The sequence below is a fragment of the Phyllobates terribilis genome, unplaced genomic scaffold (genome assembly GCF_046119375.1).
Source record: "Phyllobates terribilis strain yellow unplaced genomic scaffold, ASM4611937v1 Scaffold_1__5_contigs__length_1240528914, whole genome shotgun sequence".
Classification (NCBI taxonomy): Eukaryota; Metazoa; Chordata; class Amphibia; order Anura; family Dendrobatidae; genus Phyllobates; species Phyllobates terribilis.
This window is the reverse complement of record NW_027362761.1, coordinates 85,174,131-85,189,593: the sequence shown is the minus strand read 5'-3', so window position 1 is coordinate 85,189,593 and position 15,463 is coordinate 85,174,131. Positions and strand designations below refer to the sequence as shown.

General features: G+C 41.6%; 1 protein-coding gene across 2 annotated transcripts in view; it reads left to right on the top strand.

The window, feature by feature from the left end:
• GRIN3A (glutamate ionotropic receptor NMDA type subunit 3A) overlaps positions 1-15,463 on the top strand; it is an 847,513-nt gene that overhangs the window by 197,803 nt on the left and 634,247 nt on the right. The window lies entirely within an intron of this gene.

Below are 15,463 nucleotides of genomic sequence, written 5' to 3'. Positions count from 1 at the left end.
TTGAGGGGTACCATCCATACCAGGATGAGGGGTACCATACATACCAGGTTAAGGATGAGGGATGGGGTACCATGCATGCCAGGATAGAGATGAGAAGTGCAATGCATGCCAGGATGGGAGTGAGGGGTCCATGCATACCAGAATAAGGCTGAAGGGGTTATGCATACCATGATTGCGTATGAGGGAGAATTGTACACCAGGATGAGGGATGAGGGACGCCATACATGCCAGGATTGGGATGAAGGGTGCCCTGCAAACCAAGATTGGGGGTGAGGGGTGCTATGCATACTAGGATTGGGGGTGAGGGGTGCCATGCATACCAGGATTGGGGATGAGGGGTGCCATGCATACCAGGACTGGGGGTGAGGGGTGCCATGCATACCAGGATTGGGGGTTAGGGGTGCCATGCATACCAGGATTGGGGGTGAGGGGTGCCATGCATACCAGGATTGGGGGTGAGGGGTTCCATGCATACCATGATTCGGGGTGAAGGGTGCCTTACATACCAGAATTGGGGATGAGTGGTGCCATGCTTACCAGGATTGGGGGTGAGGGGTGCCATGCATACCAGGATAGGGGATGAGGGGTGCCATGCATACCAGGATTTGGGGTGAGGGGTGTCATGCATACCAGGATTGGGGGTGAGGGGTGCCATGCATACCAGGATTGGGGGTGAAGGGTGCCTTACATACCAGGATTGGGGATGACGGGTGCCATGCATGCCAAGATTTGGGGTGAAGGGTGCCATGCATACCAGGATGTGGATGAGGGGTGCCATGCATACCAGGATTGGGGATGAGGGGTGCCATGCATACCAGGATTGGGGGTGAGGGGTGCCATGCATACCAGGATTGGGGGTGAGAGGTGCCTTACACACCAGGATTGGGGATAAGGGGTGCCATGCAAACCAGGGTTGGGGGTGAAGGGTGCCATGCATACCAGTATGGGGATGAGGGGTGCCATGCATACCAGGATAGGGATGGGCGGTGCCATGCATACCAGGATAGAGATGAGGGGTACCATGTATACTCGGATATGGATGAGGAGTACCATGCAAACCAGGATAGCGGCAAAGAGTGCCATAGTCTCACTGCTCGCAAAGTAAAAAATCTGCTTCTGTGTTGATGTTTAATCCTTCTATCCTGGATGTTGTTGCTGGTCTATGGAGAAGCTCATTAGAAAAACCGTTGTGCTGTCCCTTCATATATTTGTACACTGCAATAAAATCATCCCTGAGCATTTATATTTCTAAACTGAATAATCTTTGGTTTCCTAAACTGCTTTGGTATTTTGCATTTTGCATGTCACCCATTACCTTGGCCGCTCTTCTCTGCATTTGCTGGTAGTGATATCCTTATACTGTACACTGAAACCCAAAATTGTACGCAGTTGTATAAAATTGTATACCTCTTTTAATGCATCTCCAGATCTTCATGCTTTGGCAGCAGCTTCCTGGCACTGGTCACTTAATGTGAGTTTGTTTTCCACCCATACACCCAACTTTTTCATTGAAGGTTTTACTCACATTTGCCCATTTTTATTTCCTGACCCAAGTGCATGACCTTAAATATATCTATATTAAACTTCTATTGCCATTTCTCCACCCAAACATCCAACACTTTATATACCTCTGTAATATTAAATTATCCTCCCCTGTGTTAATTACCATGAACACCTCAGTATTATCTTCAAATATTGAAATTCTACCATGTCTGCCCTCAGCAACGTCATTAATAAAAATAATAAAAAGAGGGCCCAAAATTGCTTATTCCCACAAGTTATATAATGTACACAGGTTCTATTAAGGATGTTTATAATAGTGTCCCATTTGCTTTATATACTATTCTATTTAAGAACATTGTCCCAGTTCTTTGTATTAGAATCATCTCTTAAGTTTAGTGTTCTTGTAGCTCCTCTACTAAATACAGGTGCATCTCACAAAATCCCATTCAATATAAAATAATAAAAAATAAACCCCACATACACATATTTGGTATCGCCGCGTTCAGAATCGTCCGATCTATCAATATAAAAAAATAATTAATCTGATCGGTAAACGGCGTAATGAGAAAAATATTCCAAACGCCAGAATTACGTTTTTTTGGTCACCACAACATTGCAATAAAATGCAATAACGGGCGATCAAAACATCATATCAACCCCAAAATGGTATTAATAAAATCTTCAGCCCAGCAAGCAAAAAATAAGCCCTCACCCGGCCCCTGATCCCGAAAAGTGGAGACGCTACGGATCTCGGAAAGTGGCAAACTTTGGATTTTTTTTTCACCACTTAAATAAAAAAGAACCTATACATGTTTGGTGTCTACGAACTCGTAATGACCTGGAGAATAAGAATGGCAGGTCAGTTTTAGCATTTAGTGAACTTGGAAAGAAAAAAAAAGAAAAAACATCTATGGAATTGCATTTTTTTTGCAATTTCACCGCATTTGGAATTTTTTTCCCGTTTTCCAGTACACGATATGGTAAAACTAGTAATGGCATATAAAAGTACAACTCGTCCCACAAAAAATCAGCCCTCAAATGGCCATATTTCCCAAAAAATAAAAACGCTATGGCTCTGGGAACAAGGGGAGTAAAAAACAAAAATGCAAAAATGGAAAATCCCAATGTCGCGAAAGGGTTAAAATCCGAAATGATGGCCTACTGAAATGTATGTTCAGTAAATGCACTCAATACTTCGTCAGGGCTCCTTTTGCATCAATTACTGCATCAATGCAGTGTAGTATGGAGGCGATCAGCCTGTGGCACTGCTTTGGTGTTATGGAAGCCCAGGTTGTTTTCATAGCAGCCTTCAGCTCATCTGCATTGTTGGGTCTGGTTTCTCTCATCTTCCTCTTGACAATGTCCCATAGATTCTCTATGGGGTTAAGGTTAAACGAGTTTGCTAGCCAATCAAGCACAGTAACTGTTGTTTTTAAACCAGGTATTGGTACTTTTGGCAGTGTGGACAGGTGCCAAGTCCTGCTGGAGAATGAAATTTACATCTCCAAAAAGCTTGTCAGCAGAGGGAAGCATGAAGTGTTCTAAAATTTTCTGGTAGACGGCTGCGCTGACTTTGGTCTTGATAAAACACAGTGGACCTACACCAGCAGTTGACATGGCTCCCCAAACCATCACTGATTGTGGAAACTTCACACTAGACCTCAAGCAGCTTGGATTGTGTGCCTCTCCACTCTTCTTCCAGACTCTGGGACCTTAAATTCCAAATGAAATGCAAAATTTAATTTCATCTGAAAACAACACCTTGGGCCACTGAGCAACAGTCCAGGTTTTTTTCTCCTTGGCCGAGGTAGGACGCTTCTGGTGTTGTCTATTGGTCATGAGTGGCTTGACACTTGTAGCCCATGTCCTGGATACATCTGTGTGTGGTGGCTCTTGAAGCAATGACTCCAGCAGCAGTCCACTCCTTGTTAATCTCCCCCAAATATTTGAATGGCATTTTCTTCACAATCCTTTCAAGGCTGTGGTTTTCCCGGTTGCTTGTGCACCTTTTTCTACTACACTTTTTCCTTCCACTAAACTTTCCATTAATTTGCTTGGATACAGCATTCTGTGAACAGCCAGCATCTTTAGCAATGACCTTTTGTGGCTTACCCTCCTTGTGGAGTGTGTCAATTACTGCCTTATGGACATCTGTCAAGTCAGCAGTCTTCCCTATGAGTGTGGAGCCTACTGAAACAGACTAAGGGACCTTTTTAAACGAGTAGGAAGCCTTTACAGGTGTTTTTTTTTAATTATTCTAATTTCCTGAGATAATGAATTTTTGTGTTTCATTGGTTGTAATTCATAATCATCAAGATTAAGAGAAATAAACACTTGAAATAGATTACTTTATTTGTAACGACTCTATATAATTATTATTATATTTCACATAGATAGTCCAAGTATATAAAGAAATAAGAGTACTCCCAATATCAATTATATATACAAATTTTTACAAAGGTGTGTGGTGATCACCAAGTAAAAAAAGGAGTAACAAAATGAATATTAAAATGAATATTTTATTTGAGACATATATAAAAATAAGTGAAAGGGAAAGGTACCAATCAAGGCAAGAAACAATAGGAGCTTTTTAGTGCTTAGGAGGATATTAGATGAAAAAATAATGCAAATAAGGCTAAAGTTGTCCTTAATCAAAATTTCATGGTGAAAAATATCTGCTCAGCAGCGCTCTTTGTAAATATAGTCGATAACATTTCAAAATTATTTAATCAATCCAATGAAAAATAAAGAAGCACCCAAAGATGACCTCTATGTTCCACATGACGAGGCAAATCACCGACAGCAGCATATCAGGTGAGGGAAACAGCAGTGCTCTCGTGCCTCCAGAAGAAGCTAATGTGAAACGTGTGCGTCGGGGCAGGAAGCAGGAGCGTTCACATTGGTATGGGATATATATTTTTTGATGACTTTATTGTAAATTATCTATTTGTTGTTGATATTTATGTTTGATATTCCACTTTTCATTGGAGGACTCGCTTTGGCAATTGGCATATAAGTTAGAGGGGAACTTTGTATACTCTGGCCGTGTTATTCTATGTGCTCAAGGCACGAGAGCACTGCTGTTTCCCTCACCTGATATGCTGCTGTCGGTGATTTGCCCCGTCATGTGGAACATATAGGTCAACTTTGGGTGCTTCTTTGTTTTTCATTGGATTGATTAATTCATTTTGGAATGTTATCAACTATATTTACAAAGAGCGCTGCTAAGCAGATATTTTTCACCATGAAATTTTGATTAAGGACAACTTTAGCCTTATTTGCATTATTTTTTCATCTAATATCCTCCTAAGCACTAAAAAGCTCCTATTGTGTCTTCCCTTGTTTGGTACCTTTCCCTTTTATTTATTATTATATATGTCTCAAATAAAATATTCATTTTAATATTCCTTTTGTTACTCCTTTTTTTACTTGGTGATCACCACACACCTTTGTAAAAATTTGTATATATAATTATTATTATTTATTATTATGGCGCCATTAATTCCATGGCGCTTTACATGTTTAAAAAGGGTATACATAGCAAACAACAAGTACAATAATTTGAACAAAAACGAGTCAGCGACTGGTACAGGAGGAGAGAGGACCCTGCCCGCGAGGGTTCACAATCTACTGTAGGTGAGGTTACAGCTTGTAGTGCAGCGGTATGGTGGAGCGAGGGTTACTGCAGGTTGTAGGCTTGTCGGAAGAGGTGGGTCTTCAGGTTCCTTTTGAAGGTTTCCATGGTAGGCGAGAGACTGATATGTTGGTGTAGAGAATTCCAGAGTAGGGAGGATGTACGGGAGAAATCTTGTATTCGATTGTGGGAAGAGGAGATAAGAAGGGAGTAGAGAAGAAGATCTTGTGAGGATGGAAGGTTGCGTGCAGGTAAGTACCGGGAGACTAGGTCACAGATATATGGAGGAGTCAGGTTGTGGATGGCTTTGTATGCCACGGTTAGGGTTTTGAACTGGAGTCTCTGTGCAATGGGGAGCCAGTGAAGGGATTGACAAAGAGGAGAGGCCGGGGAATAGCTGGGGATCAGGTGGATTAGTCAGGCAGCAGAGTTTAGGATAGATTGCAGGGGTGTGAGAGTGTTAGAAGGGAGGCCACAGAGCAGGAGGTTGCAGTAGTCGAGGCGAGAGATGATGAGGGTGTGCACTAGAGTTTTTGCAGATTAATGGTTGAGGAATGTGCGGATCCGGGAAATATTTCTGAGATGGAGTCGGAAGAAAGTGGAAAGGGCTTGGATATGAGGTTTGAAGGCGAGATCAGATTCAAGGGTTACCCCGAGGCAGCGAGCTTGCGGGACTGGGGAGAGTGAACAGCTATTAACTTTAATAGATAGGTCAGATGGTGGGATTGAGCGAGATGGTGGAAAGATGATGAATTCAGTTTTATCCATATTAAGTTTAGGAATCTAACAGAGAAGAAAGATGAAATAGTGGACACACATTGTGGGATTCGGGTTAGTAGAGGTTTGATATCAGATCCAAAGAGGTAGATCTGTGTGTCCTCAGCATATAGGTTATAATGAAAGCTGTGAGACTCTATGAGCTGTCTAAGGCCGAAGGTGTAGATGGAGAAGAGCAGTGGTCCTAGATCTGAGCCTTGAGGGACACCGACAGATGGGGGCGAGATGAGGAGGTGGTGTATAAGTGGGAGACACGGAATATCCTGTCTGTTAGGTATGAGGAGATCCAAGATTGGGCCAAGTCTGTGATGCCGAAAGACGAGTGAGTCTGTAGTAATTGGGAATAGTCTACTGTGTCAAAGGCAGATGACAGGTCCAGGAGGAGGACAGAGTAGTGTCACTTAGATTTGGCAGTTAATAGGTCATTGGTGACTTTAATCAGGGCAGTTTCAGTGGAGTGGTGCGGTCGGAAGCCAGATTGAAGGCGGTCAAAGAGGGAGCAGGAGGAGAGGTGGGAGGACAGCTCAAGATGGAAGTTCTGTAATACTAGTTTTGAGGCATAGGGGAGAAGTTATATTGGGCGATAGCTAAACAGAGAGGATGGGTGAAGGGATGGCTTTTCGAGGATGGGTGTGATCGAGGCATGTTTGAAGCATGAGGGGAAGACACCAGGTGTTAGTGACAGGTTGAAGAGATGGGTTAGGGTTGGGATGAAGACTGCGGTAAGTTTTGGGATGAGGTGGGACGGGATTGGGTCAAGTTCACAGGTGGTGAGATGTGACTTGGAGAGTAAAGAGGGAAGTTGATATTCCACGATGGTGGAGAAGCTGGTTTTGGAGGAGGAGAATTGAGTAATTGTGAGGAGGGACTGTGGGGACTTATGGCAAAAGCTTTGTCTAATTGGTGTCAATCTTCTGCTTGATGAATGAGGCAAAGTCTTCAGCTGAGATGAGTGGAGAGGGAGGAGGAGCTGGGGGACGGAGGAGAGAATTGAAAGTACTGAATAGCTGTTTAAGGTTGTAGGAAAGGGAGGATATTAGAGATGAGAAGTATGTTTGTTTTGCTGCAGTGAGTGTGGACAAGAAAGTAGTGAGGGCTTGTTTGATTGAGATGAAGTGCTCGTTGGAGTGGGACTTTTTCCATCTCCGTTCAGCAACCCTGGAAGCCCGTCTCAGTTCTTTAGTCAGGCCGGTGTGCCAGGGTTGCCTGTTGATTGTGCGAGCTTTGGTACGTATGAGGGGGGCGATCAATTCAAGAGCTGAATCTGTTGTGGTGTTATCTAAGGTGGCAGCAGCATCTGCATCGTGTAAAGAATTTATGTCTTTAAGAGGGAGGAGGGATTCAAAGAGTGAGTGTAGGTTGAGGTGTTTGAGATTTCTGCGAGTGTGTGCAAGTTTCTGGGTGGGGGATTGTGGACCTGGAGAGAAGAGGGGAGAGAATGTGTGTAAGTTGTGGTCAGAAAGAGGGAGAGGAGAGTTAGAGAGGTTGGAGAGGGAAGAGAGGCGGGTGAAGATGAGGTCTAGTGTCTGGCCATCTTTGTTTGTGGGGGTGGAAGACCATTGAGCAAGGCCAAAGGAGGAAGTGAGGGATAGAAGCTTAGAGACAGATGAGTGGGAAGTGTCAATCGGGATGTTGAAATCGCCCTTGATGATAGTGGGGATGTCAGCAGAAAGGAATTGAATTACCAGGTGGTGAAGCTGTCTAAGAAGATGGTGGCTGGCTCTGGGGGGCGGAAAATGCCAGCCAGTTGGAGGTTGGAGGGGGAGTAAATGCGGACTCAGTGCACTTCAAAAGAGGGGAGGGTAACGGAGGGTGGCAGTGGAATATGTGAGAAGGAGCAGATGTTTGACAGGAGAAAGCCAATTCCTCCACCATGCATGCCGCTGGGGCGGGGGGTGTGGGAAGGATGGAGTCCATCATATAAAAGCGCAGCTGGAGAGGCCAGGTCAGAGGGGGTGAGCCAGTTTTCGGTGAAGGCGATGAACGAAAGTTTATTAGCGATGAAAAGATCATGGATGTATAAAAGTTTGTTGCAGACAGAGCGAGCATTTCATAGAGCTCCTGTTAGTGGTACTGGGGAAGCGGGGGCTGGGCGGATGGGTATAAGTTTAGAAAGGTTGCGGAAATGTGTACTAGATCTAGGATGAAAGGTAGTAGTGACTGTGGGGATGTGGTGGTGGGGGGGCAGGATTTGGAGAGATATCGCTGGCAGTGAGGAGGAGCATAGAAAGTGTTAGCAGGTGGGAGCAACAGAGGGAATGAGGTGGCTGTCTGTGCTTAGAGATGCAGGATTGTATATTGAGGAATAGATCTGAGGAGGAGGTGAGGTGGATAGGGAGGATGGAGGAAGAGATGACCAATTCCTTGCTAGGTGTGGGGATTAGGGGGATTAGTAGAAAGTGAAGGATTATAGAAGAGAGAGTTAAAACAAATAGGAACATTGTTTACTGTGACTGAGTATCCGGTTACCTTCAGTTCCCTTCAGGTTCAATTCAGGTCTAATTCAAATCTGTATACTTCTTTAGTACACTTGTATGCTACACTTGTATGCTACGCTGGCAGCCAACATCCTGCAGATGTCCAGCTCACAAATATATTTGCTGCAGAGGGGAGTGGCCTCAGCTCATCTATATCAGATAATTGACAGAGACCAAGATGCAGGATATTTAAGCGAGAGTAAACAAGGAGGTCATAAATAAAGGTGGGGTAGAACAGTGAGTAGGTGAAGTGCATACCAGAGAATAATGCCAGTAGGGGTAGGGGGGAAGTCACAGCATGGAGAAAGTTGAGTTGCATACAGGATATATAATATATGAGTTTCACTTTTTGTATTGAAGAACTGAAATAAATTACATTTTTGATGATATTCTAATTTTGTGAGAAGCACCTGTATCTTATTAAAGGGTGAATACAGTAACTTATTGATCCTCATTCTGTGTATTTGATATTCTGTTGGGCCTATTGGTAAATTAGGTCTATAAGTGTCCCCCTCTTGTTGGTTCCTGCATCATTTGTCAGTGGTAATTGTCTTTTCTTATTGTCAAAAACGTGTTTTCTTTGCTGGACCTGCAGGTTTCTGCTCCTCAATTAATATCATGGTTGTTGAGGTCCCCGATAATAATGTCTTCTCCCTGATTCGCTGCCTCGTCTATTTGCTTTATGAGAATATTTTCTTCTCCTTCCATTATACTTGAAGACTTGTAACAAACCCCTATAGTATTTATTGTTCTTCCTACCTCCCCTTGTTTAAATCTAAAGGGACTCTATATTTTCAAGTGCCTCACATACATTATCAAATAGGATGGGCTTTAGGGAAGATGTTACATGTAAACAGTCCCTTCCTCCTAACTTATTTTATTCATTCTTAAACACGCTGTGGTCTTGTAAATTAACAGTGCAGTTTTAGCTGTGGTCCAGCCAGCCATTTGTGCGATATGTCATCCAGTATTATTAATTAAAATTTTTGTTTTTCATTAGGCTTCTGGCATTAGTGTACATGACCTTTTTTTATTTCTCTGTACCCCATATTCCTCATATTTATATTGACTGTTGTAACTTCTCCCCCCATGTCACCCCCATTGTGGGTCACTGTCTACACTATTTTTCCTCTACTTTACAACAATTTTCTACCCCTCCAGTCCCTAGTATAAACAGTCTCCAATCTTCTGGCCATTGTTTTCCCCAGCACAGCTTCACCCTCCCAATTGAGATGCAGCCCAACCCTACAATAGAACTTGAGGCCAACAGTAAAATCAGTCCAGGAGTCAAGAATCCTCCTTCCTGCACCAGTTTCTGGGCCACTTCATTACCTCTCTAATCTCAGGCAGCCTTTGAGGTCTTTACCTTAAAGTTATGCTCTAACTTTGATACATGCCTGTTTCTTAGGTATTTCTCACATGTTTTAAAGCTGTCAAACAGTCGCAAATCATGCACTCAGATTGACTAAAACATAACACCCGAGCACGCTAAAGATACTCGGCAAGCACCCAAGCATGCTCGCCAAAAAGGTTAAAAGAACATACTCGCTCATCACTAGTCACTATATTTCTTCTTTGTTTTATATACTTTTTAGAGATCAGGCAAACACACACAAATCAATCCATACATGGTTATTTTCCATTTTCAAAGATGTAATTCTTTATGTAAGCAGAATTATAGCTCGCTCCATACAATTCTGTTCAATGTCAATACCTAATGATCATAAACTATTCATTTGTATGCACTCCATGACATCGAATATCATGTATAAAGCTGCTCTGATTAGTGATTTGTTGCAATCAGAAGCCTTTTATTATTTATGAAACACAATTATATATAGACTATAGATAAATGTCTCTCTTAATCTTTCATGTCAGCAACATATCACTTTGATTTAAAAGCCATTACTTATCATAGCAAAACAGTTGAAAAATATGATTGCTTTTTTGTTAAACAGGCATTTTTGATAACTTAATATGCCGTATACTGGATAAAGACAGAAAAGTACCCAAAGAAGCAATGTCAAATATTTCACTGCATAGGAGATTTTTTGCTACTTGGGAAATTAAAAAAGAAAGATTATGCAAAGGAAAAATCAGCTGATTATAGGAGCATATTTAACTAATATGAGATTCGTTTTGGACCATATGCCTCTTTTGGGATTATGAATTAGATGTCAAGTGGTTTAACATCATGTCACAATATCTTTAAACCAATTCATAAAGTCACTTAATGAAGCAGTAACATTCTTCAGCAGTGAGGAAGATACACATGGTCATTATATCGATATCAGCCATGATGTAAAAAACAGTACAAAATGAAAACAGCAAAAGACTAGGAAATGCACAGGGATTGATATGCGTGTGAGCAATGTGGCATAACCTTGGGAGGTGAGGTCTAATTAAAGTTCAGGTTAGGATATAGCAACAAGTTAAGTTTCCATGTTCTTCAACCATTTAACACGGATACAGAAGAATAACAATATACCTAAGAATGAGAAGATCAATTAGGTGTATCCATTATAATGTACTAAGCACTACAAAGAAACCTGGTGAAGATTTAGCCCGGAAATTAGGATTACTTTCTTTTAACCTGGTGTGAAGTTAAATGCATTGCTTCAATAATATTCTATGGTTGTACACTCCAGGTCTTAGTTCTGCTAAAGATCCTTATATTGGGTTATTCAAACAATGGCAATATTATTTTTACAAAGCATAATATTTGCACGATTATTATTAATATTACCTAATAATATTACATAATGTTACCCATGTAACTATATATATGTTAACATTGTGAGTTATAGGTAATTTAGTGACAAAAAAAGTATAATTGGTAGAGAATGGGTGAACTGGATAGACTTGGGTCTTTTTTCAATGTACAGTACAGACCAAAAGTTTGGACACACCTTCTCATTTAAAGATTTTTCTGTATTTTCTTGACTATGAAAATTGTACATTCACACTGAAGTCATCAAAACTATGAATTAACACATGTGGAATTATATACTTAACAAAAAAGTGTGAAACAACTGAAAATATGTCTTATATTCTAGGTTCTTCAAAGTAGCCACCTTTTGCTTTGATGACTGCTTTGCACACTCTTGGCATTCTCTTGATGAGCTTCAAGAGGTAGTCACCGGAAATGGTCTTCAAACAATCTTGAAGGAGTTCCCAGAGATGCTTAGCACTTGTTAGCCCTTTTGTCTTCACTCTGCGGTCCAGCTCACTTCAAACCATCTCGATTGGGTTCAGGTCTGGTGACTGTGGGGGCCAGGTCATCTGGCGTAGCACCCCATCACTCTTGTTCTTAGTCAAATAGCCATTACACAGCCTGGAGATGTGTTTGGGGTCATTGTCCAGTTGAAAAATAAATGATGGTCCAACTAAACGCAAACTGGAAAGAAAAAACCTGAAGGTCTTAACTGAAACGTAAGTTGATGTGCATGCAAAATGTAAATGCATGTTCACACAAGGCCATTAAACAGAGAGAAACCAAGAACAAGAAAAATACCCAAATAACTGAAAGTAGATGTATAAATAGCACAGTGCAAAAATAATAATAAATAATAAAGGGTATTTAGTTAACATAATTTTGATAAAAATAATGTGAAAGCCATCCCGCCACTTCACGGCAACCCTTATGGGACAGTCCTAACTCTAATATTAAAAACCTTACCATTTGTCAAGTGACATACAGTACAGACCAAAGGTTTGGTCGCACCTTCTCATTTAAAGATTTTTCTGTATTTTCATGACTATGAAAATTGTACATTCACACTGAAGGCATCAAAACTATGAAATAACACATGTGGAATTATATAGTTAACAAAAAAATGTGAAACAACTGAAAATATGTCTTATAATCTAGGTTCTTCAAAGTAGCCACCTTTTGCTTTGATGACTGCTTTGCACACTCTTGGCATTCTCTTGATGAGCTTCAAGAGGTAGTCACCGGAAATGGTCTTCCAACAATCTTGAAGGAGTTCCCAGAGATGCTTAGCACTTGTTGGCCCTTTTGCCTTCACTCTGAGGTCCAGCTCACCCCAAACCATCTCAATTGGGTTCAGGTCTGGTGACTGTGGAGGCCACGTCATTTGGCGTAGCACCCAATCACTCTCCTTCTTGGTCAAATAGCCCTTACACAGCCTGGAGGTGTGCTTGGGGTCATTGACCTGTTGAAAAATAAATGATGGTCCAACTAAATGCAAACCGGATGGAATAGCATGCCGCTGCAAGATGCTGTGGTAGCCATGCTGGTTCAGTATGCCTTCAATTTTGAATAAATCCCCAACAGTGTCACCAGCAAAGCACCCCCACACCATCACACCTGCTCCTCCATGCTTCACGGTGGAAACCAGGCATGTAGAGTCCATCCGTTCACCTTTTCTGCGTCGCACAAAGACACGGTGGTTGAAACCAAAGATCTCAAATTTGGACTCATCAGACCAAAGCACAGATTTCCACTGGTCTAATGTCCATTCCTTGTGTTCTTTAGCCCAAACAAGTCTCTTCTGCTTGTTGCCTGTCCTTAGCAGTGGTTTCCTAGCAGCTATATTACCATGAAGGCCTGCTGCACAAAGTCTCCTCTTAACAGTTGTTGAAGAGATGTGTCTGCTGCTAGAACTCTGTGTGACATTGACCTGGTCTCTAATCTGAGCTGCTGTTAACCTGTGATTTCTGAGGCTGGTGACATGGATAAACTTATCCTCAGAAGTAGAGGTGACTCTTGGTCCTCTTTTCCTGGGGCGGTCCTCAAGTGAGCCAGTTTCTTTGTAGCGATTTATGGTTTTTGCAACTGCACTTGGGGACACTTTCAAAGTTTTCCCAATTTTTCGCATTGACTGACCTTCATTTTTTAAACTAATGATAGCCACTCATTTTTCTTTACTTAGCTGCTTTTTTCTTGCCATAATACAAATTCTAACAGTCTATTCAGGAGGACTATCAGCTGTGTATCCACCAGACTTCTGCACAACACAACTGATGGTCCCAACCCCATTTATAAGGCAAGAAATCCCACTTATTAAACCTGACAGGGCATACCTGTGAAGTGAAAACCATTTCCGGTGACTACCTCTTGAAGCTCATCAAGAGAATGCCAAGAGTGTGCAAAGCAGTCACCAAAGAAAAAAGTGGCTACTTTGAAGAACCTAGAATATAACACATATTTTCAGTTGTTTCACACTTTTTTGTTAAGTATATAATTCCACATGTGATAATTCATAGTTTTGAAGCCTTCAGTGTGAATGTACAATTTTCAAAGTCATGAAAATACAGAAAAATCTTTAAAAGAGAAGGTGTGTCCAAACTTTTGGTCTGTACTGTACATATGGACAAGGGCAGAGAGATTGATCCCTAGTGTAAGCATAAAACCGAGGCAAAATGAGCGTCTCAGTCCAGACAAAGGGCAGCCACACCCTTTTATATGCACAAAAGCATACTGACTGCAAAGAAAAAACCTGAAGGTCTGAACTGAAACGTAAGTTGATGTGCATGCAAAATGTAAATGCATGTTCACACAAGGTCATTAAACAGAGAGCAACCAAGAACAAGAAAAATACCCAAATAACTGAAAGTAGATTTATAAATAGCACAGTGCAAAAATAATAATAAATAATAAAGGGTATTTAGTTAACATAATTTTGATCAAAATAATGTGAAAGCCATCCCGCCACTTCACGGCAACCCTTATGGGACAGTCCTAACTCTAATATTAAAAACCAACTTGATGGAATAGCATGCCGCTGCAAGATGCTGTGGTAGCCATGCTGGTTCAGTATGCCTTCAATTTTGAATAAATCCCCAACAGTGTCACCAGCAAAGCACCCCAACACCATCACACCTCTTCCTCCATGCTTCACGATGGGAACCAGGCATGTAGAGTCCATCCGTTCACCTTTTCTTCCCAAACTAGTCTCTTCTGCTTGTTGCCTGTCCTTAGCAGTGGCTTCCTAGCAGCTATTTTACCATGAAGGCCTGCTGCACAAAGTCTCCTCTTAACAGTTGTTGAAGAGATGTGTCTGCTGCTAGAACTCTGTGTGGCAATGACCTGGTCTCTAATCTGAGCTGCTGTTAAACTGCGATTTCTGAGGCTGGTGACTTGGATAAACTTATCCTCAGAAGCAGAGGTGACTCTTGGTCTTGGTCTTCCTTTCCTGGTTCGGTCCTCATGTGAGCCAGTTTCTTTGTAGCGCTTGATGGGTTTTGCAAAAGCACTTGGGGACACTTACAAAGTTTTCCCAATTTTTTTGGACTGACTGACCTTAATTTCTTAAAGTAATGATGATAGCTGTTCTTTTCTTGCCATAATACAAATTATAACAGTCTATTCAGTAGGACTATCAGCTGTGTATCCACCAGACTTCTGCACAACACAACTGATGGTCCCAACCCCATTTATAAGGCAAGAAATCCCACTTATTAAACCTGACAGGGCACACCTGTGAAGTGAAAACCATTTCCGGTGACTACCTCTTGAAGCTCAAGAGAATAGCAAGAGTGTGCAAAGCAGTCATCAAAGCAAAAGGTGGCTACTTTGAAGAACCTAGAATATAAGACATATTTTCAGTTGTTTCACACTTTTATGTTAAGTATGTAATTCCACATGTGTTAATTCATAGTTTTGATGCCTTCAGTGTGAATGTACAATTTTCATAGTCATGAAAATGCAGAAAAATCTTTAAATGAGGTGTGTTCAAACTTTTGGTCTGTACTGTATGCAACTATGTATATGTTAATATACTGTCAAGAGCAATATAAAGTGTCTTTCTTGCAGCTTTTTGTCATTTTTCATCTCCTTCTACCCATCTGTTCACCTGGCTTCACAGAGCAGGAAGTGTGCTGCTATTCTTGTCTGCTAAAACAATATTTCCCAGCAGTACACTGCTTGTTCTCAGTGCTGCCCCTATGTATATTCCTAATAGAGATAGATCTCAATGGGGGTAATTTTTAGTGTTGTCGGTCTACCCTTAGTGGTGGACCGTTAAGCTTAGTAGCCTTGTACTCTGCCCCAGCTCATTCTGTCTAGTGATCTGACAGTGAAGAGGCCTATAGTATTTGGTAATGAGAG